Raw genomic sequence first — 9387 nt, 5'->3', positions numbered from 1 at the left:
ATTATCGCAACACCTAGCCTATAGGCCTATGTTGCTGTCTTTGCAAATTAGCCTGTGCCTGAAAGGTGGCTCAGAAGCACTGTCACTAACCTTACCGCATTTGGACCGCTCGTATTCTGCGCATGCGTGAGCCTGTCCGCCATCTTGGACGCCTAGCTACGGCAAATCCATTGCGAGTTCGTTGCTACCTGATTTCGAGTTTAACAACGTTATATAGTAGCCTAGGGGCAATGTAGCTATTGCATTGTTATTGTTATTCTTGTCGGATGTTTAATTTAGCTAATGGGCTGGTTCTGCACATATGCAAACGGTCCGCTATCTTTTAGTAGCCATCTTTCAATAAAATTTGTTTGGCCCAATGAAACTTTTCTTTGGAGCCTAATTTGATCACCAAGTCTTTTTGTAGGCTGAGGGCTTCATTAGATAGATACAGTAACTGCTGCAATGCACAATAAAACAGACGATACTGTAGCATCAGGGGGGAAGTGAACTACACTCCCAGCGTTCCCTGGGTAGAGAGGGGGGGGGTTATGGGCGTCCAGCCAGTTCAGTGTTATATGGTCGTTGACTAGTTGCTATGGACGCTGTGATTTTGGGTTGCTATGCGCGTGAGTGTGTGTGCCGCTCGGCTGTAAATGAGCTGCTTTACGTTAAGTCATTGGGAAATAAATACGCCCGTGTTTGTGGCTAAAAAGGACAACCAGTTCTTCCATTCTCGCTACATTGGTGTCAGAAGTGTGTAGCACGCCCCGCGGAGCCGTGAGGGTGGAGCACAGTGAGTGAGATCCAGGCCGGGTGCTAGTCCGCGCTAATGCGCATTTATTAATAAAACAAAGGTTAGAACAAAGGCTGGATGGCAGATAAGGTGGGTCCCTCGGTCTCCCTCAGCCGTGCTGCGTGGGGCCGGGGTACTCCAGGGCTGCTCACTCCTGAAGAAAAACACAAACCCGGGTCAAGAGCGGTACTTGGGTACGCCTGCAAAGGTTGGTCCATCAAATAAGCACCGCTGTCACTTACTGAGCCCTAAGCCTCCTGTTTGCCTCCTTTGCTGGGCTTTTATGCTGGGGGAGCTCGTTAGCCGATCGCCTGCAGCCGGTGTCCCGGCAGTCAGAGGCTGATTGGGCAATCGGCTGCAGCTGGGTGACTGGGTTGCCATGGGGAGTGAGAAGGGCCAGTAGACACCTCTCACTACCTGGCCGCGCTGTCCATGGTACTGGACCTTAGCTGCCAGGGGGGTGGGGCGCCGGCGGTGCTGTCCATGGTGCTGACCAGGGCTTTGGAGCGCAAAGGCGGCTTCCTGGAGCGCTCCCGTGGCAGCCTCCCGCCGACCCTCGGCGAGGCGGATGCCACATGGCCCCCCCCCTGGATCGACACCGGGGCCGTCCCCAGGATCCTCCTGCCCAGAGTCCCGACGGGAAAGAGCGTCTGCATTGGTGTGTGCCGACCCGGGCCGATGCTCCACCTGGAAATCATACTCCTGCAGACTCAGGAACCAACGGGTTATGCGGTCATTTGTGTCTTTGGCCGTGCTAAGCCACTTAAGGGGCGCATGATCCGTGACGAGCCGGAACCGGCGGCCCAGCAGATAGTACCTGAAGTAGCCGAGGGCCCACTTGATGGCCAGCGCCTCCTTCTCTATGGTAGAGTACGCCCTCTCGTGGACAAGCAGCTTCCGGCTGGCGAAGATCACCGGATGTTCCTCCCCCCCCCGATCTTGGGAGAGGACAGCGCCCAAGCCCACGTCCGAGGCATCGGTGTGTACCAGGAAGGGGAGGTTGAAGTCAGGGGTGACCAGGACAGGTTCCCGGCAGAGGGCCTCTCGGAGGGCCTGGAATGCCCGGGCTGCCTCGGGACTCCAGGTTACTTTGTCGGGGAGGTTTTTCCGGGTCAGGTCGTTTAGAGGGGCGGCGAGTGTGGCGAAGCTCTGGACGAATCGTTGGTAGTACCCCACCAGCCCTAAGAACGACTTCACCTGCTTCTTTGTTCTTGGGGTAGGCCAGGAGGCGATGGTGTTGACCTTCTTTTCCTGCGGCCGGACACAGCCCCGGCCAATGTTAAAGCCAAGGTACGAGGCCTCCTCCAGCCCCAGCCGACACTTCCTGGGGTTGGCGGTCAGTCCCGCTCGGCGGAGGGCCCGAAGGACTGCCCGGAGATGGGCGAGGTGGGTCTCCCAAGCCGGGCTGTACACGACAATGTCATCGAGGTATGCCGCCGCATATTCTCGGTGGGGTCTGAGGACTCTGTCCATTAGTCTTTGAAAGGTCGCTGGGGCCCCATGTACTCCAAACGGTAGCACCGTGTACTGAAACTGGCCCTCAGGAGTGACGAATGCTGTCTTCTCCTTGGCCTGGGGAGACAGGGGCACCTGCCAATACCCCTTGGTGAGGTCGAGGGTGGAGATGAAGCGGGCGGGGCCGAGGCGTTCAATCAATTCGTCCACGCGGGGCATAGGATAAGCGTTGAAACGAGAGAGTTCATTTAGCTTCCTAAAGTCATTACAGAATCTCCACGTACCGTCCGGCTTGGGGACTAGCACTATGGGACTGGACCAGGGGCTGTGGGATTCCTCAATCACCCCGAGGTCCAGCATGGCCTGGACCTCCAGGTTCACGGCTTGTCTCCGGGCTTCGGGGATGCGGTAGGGTCGGAGGCGCACGTGCTGCCCAGGAGGTGTGTGGATCTCGTGGTTGATGAGCGTGGTGCGGCCCGGCAGGTCAGAGAAGACGTCCTGGTGTTGCATCACCAGCTCCCGTACGTCTTGCACCTGGTCTGGGCCCAGCTGTTCCCCATGGGGCACTTCTGGCGGTGCAGGTTTGGCCAGGAATGCTGACACCACGTCCCTGGTTGGCTCCTCTGGTTCCTGAAACGATTTCAGCAGATTCACGTGGTAGATCTGGGTGGGCTTCCGCCGGCCTGGCTGGCGGACCCGATAGTTGACCTCGCTCGTTTTCTCTATCACCTCATACGGTCCCCTCCACCGGGCCAGGAATTTACACTCCACAGTGGGGACTAGTACCAGCACTTGGTCGCCTACCTGGAACTCCCTTGGCTGGGCTCCGCGGTTATACGTCTGGGCCTGGCTCCGCTGGGCCCGCTCAAGGTGCTCCCGAACTACTGGCCATACCTGTCGGAGCTGCTGTTGCATGGTATCCACGTGCTCTATCACTGACCGGTGTGGGGAAGGTTGTGTCTCCCAGGCCTCTTTTGCAATGTCGAGAAGGCCCCGCGGTCTCCTCCCAAACAGCAGCTCGAAGGGGGAAAAACCTGTCGAGGCTTGGGGAACTTCCCGGACAGCGAACATCACGTATGGTAATAACTGATCCCAATCCCGTGCATCCACTTCTGTTACCTTTTTTAGCATCTGCTTGAGGGTTTTATTGAACCGCTCTACGAGGCCGTCCGTCTGCGGGTGGTATACCGATGTCCTCAGCTGCTTGACCCTCAGGAATTTCAACACCTCCTTTAAGACTGAGGACATAAAACAGGACCCTTGATCGGTCAGGACCTCCCTGGCCACACCCACCCTGCTAAATAGAAGTACCAGTTCCCTGGCTACCGCCTTGGCCGTGGCTGCCCGGAGGGGCAAAGCCTCGGGGTACCGGGTGGCATAGTCCAGTATCACCAATATATACCGGTGACCTCGCCCGGACTTAGGCAGAGGCCCAACAATGTCCATTCCTATTCGGTCAAAGGGCACCCCTATGATGGGAAGGGGAACAAGGGGATTACGGAAGTGGGGCCGTGGTGCATTCAGCTGGCAAACCTCGCAGCGCCGACAATGGTTGACGACCGCCTGCTTCACCCCGGGCCAATAGAACCGGGCGAGTATCCTCTCCCGGGTCTTGTCCATGCCGAGGTGTGCACCCAAGAGATGGTCATGTGCCATGAACAGAACCTTGGACACAAAGCACTTGGGGACAACGAGTTGTTCGACCATGGTGTTGTTGTGGTTGGCGACACGATACAACAACTTGTTCTTGGTGCAAAAATATGGTGCAGTGGGAGGACTCACCAGGTCTATGGGGTGGCCGTCATGCGCCTTGACGTCCCCCCAGGCGTGGCGCAGGTTCTCGTCCTCCAACTGGGCGGTGGCGAACCGGCCTGGTGGTCGTTCCAGGCCCTCTGGGGGGAAGGGGAAGTCGGAAAACTCCGTCAGGGGGGAGCTATCGGCCCGTTCGGGGAGGGGGTCAGTGGCGGGGCTCCCAGAGGCGTTCTCTGCTTCCGGCGCCGACTCGGGACCATCTGCGGTCACGTGCCCTCCCGAGGAGGGGGAGGTGGTGTCCGGGCTGGTGCCAGCGGTGGGTGGGGTCACTGGGGACGCCAGACACGCTGTCTTCTTCTTGGGGTGACGCCTCGGGGCTCGGCCCCTCCCAGGGCCTGGGAGTAGGCGGGTGAAGATTGGACAGTCTCGGCCCACCAATAAGGGAACAGGGAGGTTAGGTACCACTCCAGCATTCATGGTGAAGGTGCCGCGTGGGGTGCGTACCTCTACCTGGGTTGTTGGATAGGCTCGAGTGACTCCGTGCACACACCCCACCTCGATGTCGGGGCCTGGGGTGCCGGTGGCGAGATCTGACCGGACCAGGGTGACACTGCTGCCAGTGTCCACTAGAGCGAAAGTGTCCACTCCTCCAACGCGTACGGGTAGTCGCGGGGCGGCTGCCCCCTGGTGGGCCCAACAGGTGGTGAGCAGGGTGCAGGCTGGGCCTCTGCGGTCCTCACCCCCGCTGGCTGACCTCATGGGAACGTCCTGGTGGGGACACTGACGAGCCAGGTGGCCTGCCTCGCCGCAGGCGAAACACCTCCACGCCTCAGCAGGATTGGATTCTCTCCTCCTCGAGGGCAGGGCAGCTGGTTGGTTGGGTCGGGGTGCCCGGGTGGGTTCCCGGCCGGCTCCATCTGGGTTCTCCTCCCGTCGCCTTCTGGAGCTGGAGGCCATGAGTTGCTCCATGACCCGGAAACTCTCCAATACTTCCACCAGCACGTCAATGGAGGTGGGGTTTTGGAGAGCGGTTTGGCGTCGGGCAGCTGGGGGCAGGGCCCGCAGGGCCCGATCCATGACCAGTCGGTCGATAGCCGGAGGTCCTGTCCCACTGGTGAGCCACCTCCGGGTTAGGCGTGCCAATTGGGTCAGCTGACTTCGTATGGGCTGTCGTACATCAATCTCCCACTCGTGCCACTGCTGGGCTCTTGCCTGGAGATTCACGCCGAACTGGGAGAGGATGGCTGTTTTAAGGGTGGGATAGTCGGCTGCGTCGTCGCCGGGTAGGCCGTAGCATGCCTGCTGGGCGGCCCCTGTCAGGTATGGGGCCAGGATGCCGCCCCATTCCATCCTTGGCCACCTCTCCCGGTCTGCGGTGCGCTCAAACAGCTCCAAGTAGGCCTCGATGTCATCATCCTGTCCGAGCCTGGTCAGAAGCTGTGCGGGCGGTGGTCGGGGAACCGGAGTCGGGGTTGGGCTGGTGCTTTGGGCCAGAAGATGGTTCAGGCCATCTTGCATCTGGGCCTGGGACTGGATCAAGAGGGCCACCGCGTTCTCGAGGGTACTCATGGCAGCTACAATGAGTAGTCGGTGGTGGCGTCTTCTTACTGTGCTCCTGCAGGTCTCAGCGTGCCCGCATTCTCCACCATTTGTAGCACGCCCCGCGGAGCCGTGAGGGTGGAGCACAGTGAGTGAGATCCAGGCCGGGTGCTAGTCCGCGCTAATGCGCATTTATTAATAAAACAAAGGTTAGAACAAAGGCTGGATGGCAGATAAGGTGGGTCCCTCGGTCTCCCTCAGCCGTGCTGCGTGGGGCCGGGGTACTCCAGGGCTGCTCACTCCTGAAGAAAAACACAAACCCGGGTCAAGAGCGGTACTTGGGTACGCCTGCAAAGGTTGGTCCATCAAATAAGCACCGCTGTCACTTACTGAGCCCTAAGCCTCCTGTTTGCCTCCTTTGCTGGGCTTTTATGCTGGGGGAGCTCGTTAGCCGATCGCCTGCAGCCGGTGTCCCGGCAGTCAGAGGCTGATTGGGCAATCGGCTGCAGCTGGGTGACTGGGTTGCCATGGGGAGTGAGAAGGGCCAGTAGACACCTCTCACTACCTGGCCGCGCTGTCCATGGTACTGGACCTTAGCTGCCAGGGGGGTGGGGCGCCGGCGGTGCTGTCCATGGTGCTGACCAGGGCTTTGGAGCGCAAAGGCGGCTTCCTGGAGCGCTCCCGTGGCAGCCTCCCGCCGACCCTCGGCGAGGCGGATGCCACAAGTGGGATAAGGAAATGTCGAAATTTCAAAGAGAGGTGGAAGACATTGAACAGTTTCTTGCAAGCCTACAAGTCTGCGACCTCAAGACGCGGCCAAGAGAGCAACTGTTTACCTCAACTTTAGCTAACGTGAGGCTAGCTAGCAGTGAGCTAGCAGCACCTCCGCCGCAGGGGAGCCATAGAGAAGGAAACGGCGAGATACCTGATGGGGCCAGCGCTCCACGGCCAACGGTGAGACGGCGAGATACTGTCCCTTCTGCAACGTTGCAGAGAGAAGATGCTGCTGCTGTACTGCCGTCGGCGGGAGTGATGGAGGATGCTAACGTCACCTCCCCAGTTCCCCTCCCAGCGCCGGCGGGCGGAACCCGGAGAAGTGCCATTAAACTGCCGCGATTTGGTGGTGAGGAACCCATAGAGAACTATCTCATCCAGGTCCAGCTAGCTGCTCAACTTAATGCCTGGACGGCTGAAGAGACTGCAGTTCATGTTGCCCTTTCCCTGGAGGGGAGAGCACTACAAATCCTCACAGACCTGCAGCCAGAAGAGCGGTTAAATTGGCCAGCTATTGAGAGGGCGCTACAGTACCGCTTTGGCCAGCGCTATTATTCTGATGATGTCAGAGACCAACTTGTCCGACGCCAAAAGGGGTTAACAGAGAGCCTGGGTTCATATGCAGCAGACCTTCACCTCTATGCACGGCGTGGGTATCCGACCTTCGATGTAACAACACAAGAGGAACTCGCCCTCCAAGCCTTTGTCCGTGGTCTACGACCAGAACGACTCCGAGAACACATTCGTCTCCACGCGCCGAGAACCTTGACAGCAGCCCTAACTGAAGCAGAGTGGGTCGAGCATGTGCTGTGTGCCAGGGAGCGTTCTGCAGAAGAGGGACACCGGGTTCGGCGCGTGGACCAGAATGACAGGGGGGAAGGGGAAGTGACCCGACAGGCAAACGCCACCATCTCCCCACGGCCGATGCGACGGGGGGCAAGGTCAAACCGACCAACCAATGAGTGCTGCTACCAATGCGGGGAGCCAGGCCACATCGCACGCTATTGTCCAGCTCCAGCCCCACGAAGCCCAGGCCCCCAACCGTTGTTAAACTAGAACCGGGCAGTGCTGTGAGGGAACCGCTGCCCACTGACTTTTCCACTAACCCTCAAATGCGTCTTGGTCGGCTGGGTCAGGCACAAGGACTGTACATTGACTGTAACTTGAATGGTACCCCCTGTAGAGCCCTGGTAGACACGGGGTCCACCATCTCCCTAGTTCGCCCCGGAACTTTACCTGGCACCACGGGCCGTAGGCTACAGGGTTGGGAACCCACGAAGGTTCGCATCACTACAGTAACCGGTGAGGAGGCTAGAATGCACGGGAAAGGGTTTCTCAGTGTATCTGTGGCGGGCTGCCGCATCGACCACCAGTTCTGGCTAGCCGACATCCAGGACCCCTGCATCATCGGACTGGACCTGCTGACAAAATGGGAGGCTAGAGTGGATGTGCCTAAGTCCACACTCTACATGAGCATAGGGGCTGTGACGCTTCATGCCGCTGGTGGGAAAACAGCCGCCAGAGGGTCCCGCACGTCGCTGCCGGCTGCCAGAGGGTCCCCCACGTCGCTGCCAGCCGCCGGAGGGTCCCGCACGTCGCCGCCGGCCGCCAGAGGGTCCCGCACGTCGCCGCCGGCCGCCAGAGGTTCCCCCATGTCGCCACCAGCCGCCAGAGGGTCCTGCACGTCGCCGCCAGCCGCCGGAGGGTCCTGCACGTCGCCACCGGCCGCCGGAGAGTCCTGCACGTCGCTGCCGGCCGCCAGAGGGCCCCGCATGTCGCCGCCGGCCGCCAGAGGGTCCCCCATGTTGCCGCCAGCCGCCGGAGGGTCCTGCACGTCGCCACCAGCCGCCAGAGGGTCCTACACGTCGCCGCCAGCCACCGGAGGGTCCCCCACGTCGCCACCAGCCGCCAGAGGGTCCTGCCCGTCACCGCCAGCCGTCCGGGGGTCCTACACGTCGCCGCCGACCGCCAGAAGGTCCTGCATGTCGCCGCTAGCCATCGGAGGGTCCCCCACGTCGCCTCCAGCCATCCGGGGGTCCCCCACATCGCCGCCAGCCATCGGAGGGTCCTCCATGTTGCTGTCAGCGGAGACGAAGCGGGCTGTGGACGACCTGTTTGAGAGGAGCTGCGCGGGTCTGGAGGCGGACCAGAGGGGCCAGCTCCATGAACTTCTGGTAGCGTTTTCAGACATATTCGCTGCCAAAGATGAGGACTGCACGCACACCAATCTAGTTCAGCATGACATCGACACTGGTAATGCCCTCCCCATTCGCCTTCGCCCCCGTCGTCTGCCACTCGCCAAGCGGTTGTCAGCAGAGCAGAAGGTCAGAGAGATGGCAGAGGCGGGTGTCATCGAACCTTCCAGTAGCCCCTGGTCAGCCCCAGCTGTCTTGGTCAAAAAGAAAGATGACACATGGCGTTTTTGTGTGGACTACCGTCGCCTTAATGACATCACCCGCAAAGACTCCTACCCCCTGCCCCGCATCGACGATGCTCTAGACCACGTCACCGGGTCCCAATGGTTCAGTTCCCTCGATCTCCGCAGCGGCTATTGGCAGGTGGAGCTGACGCCGGAGGCCTGCCCTAAGACTGCCTTCTCCATACCCTCGGGCGGGCTTTGGCAGTTCAAAGTGATGCCATTCGGCTTGTGCAACGCCCCGGCTACCTTTGAGCGCCTCATGGAGAGAGTGCTAGCTGACATCCCTCGGAGCCGTTGTGTGGTTTATCTCGACGACCTCCTCGTCCACGCTAAAGACTTTGGGGGCGCCCTAGCCAACCTGAGGGACGTCTTCTGCAACATCCGCCGTGCAGGCCTGCGCCTCCACCCCAAAAAGTGCCACCTGTTCCGGCGAGAGACAGTCTTCCTCGGGCATGTCATCAGCGGTGAGGGTGTGGCCACCGACCCAGCAAAAGTAGCTGCAGTGAGAGACTGGCCCATCCCACAGAACATCGCAGAGCTGAAAAGCTTCCTGGGTCTGGCCTCATATTACCGGCGGTTCGTTAAAGACTTCTCCACTGTCGCCGGCCCGCTGCACAGCCTCACTCACAAAGGGTGTGTGTTTCAGTGGGAAGAGAACTGCACTGCTGCTTTC

This window comes from Borostomias antarcticus (assembly GCF_949987555.1).
Source record: "Borostomias antarcticus genome assembly, chromosome: 6".
NCBI lineage: Eukaryota > Metazoa > Chordata > Actinopteri > Stomiiformes > Stomiidae > Borostomias > Borostomias antarcticus.
Note: the sequence above shows the minus strand (reverse complement) of the source record.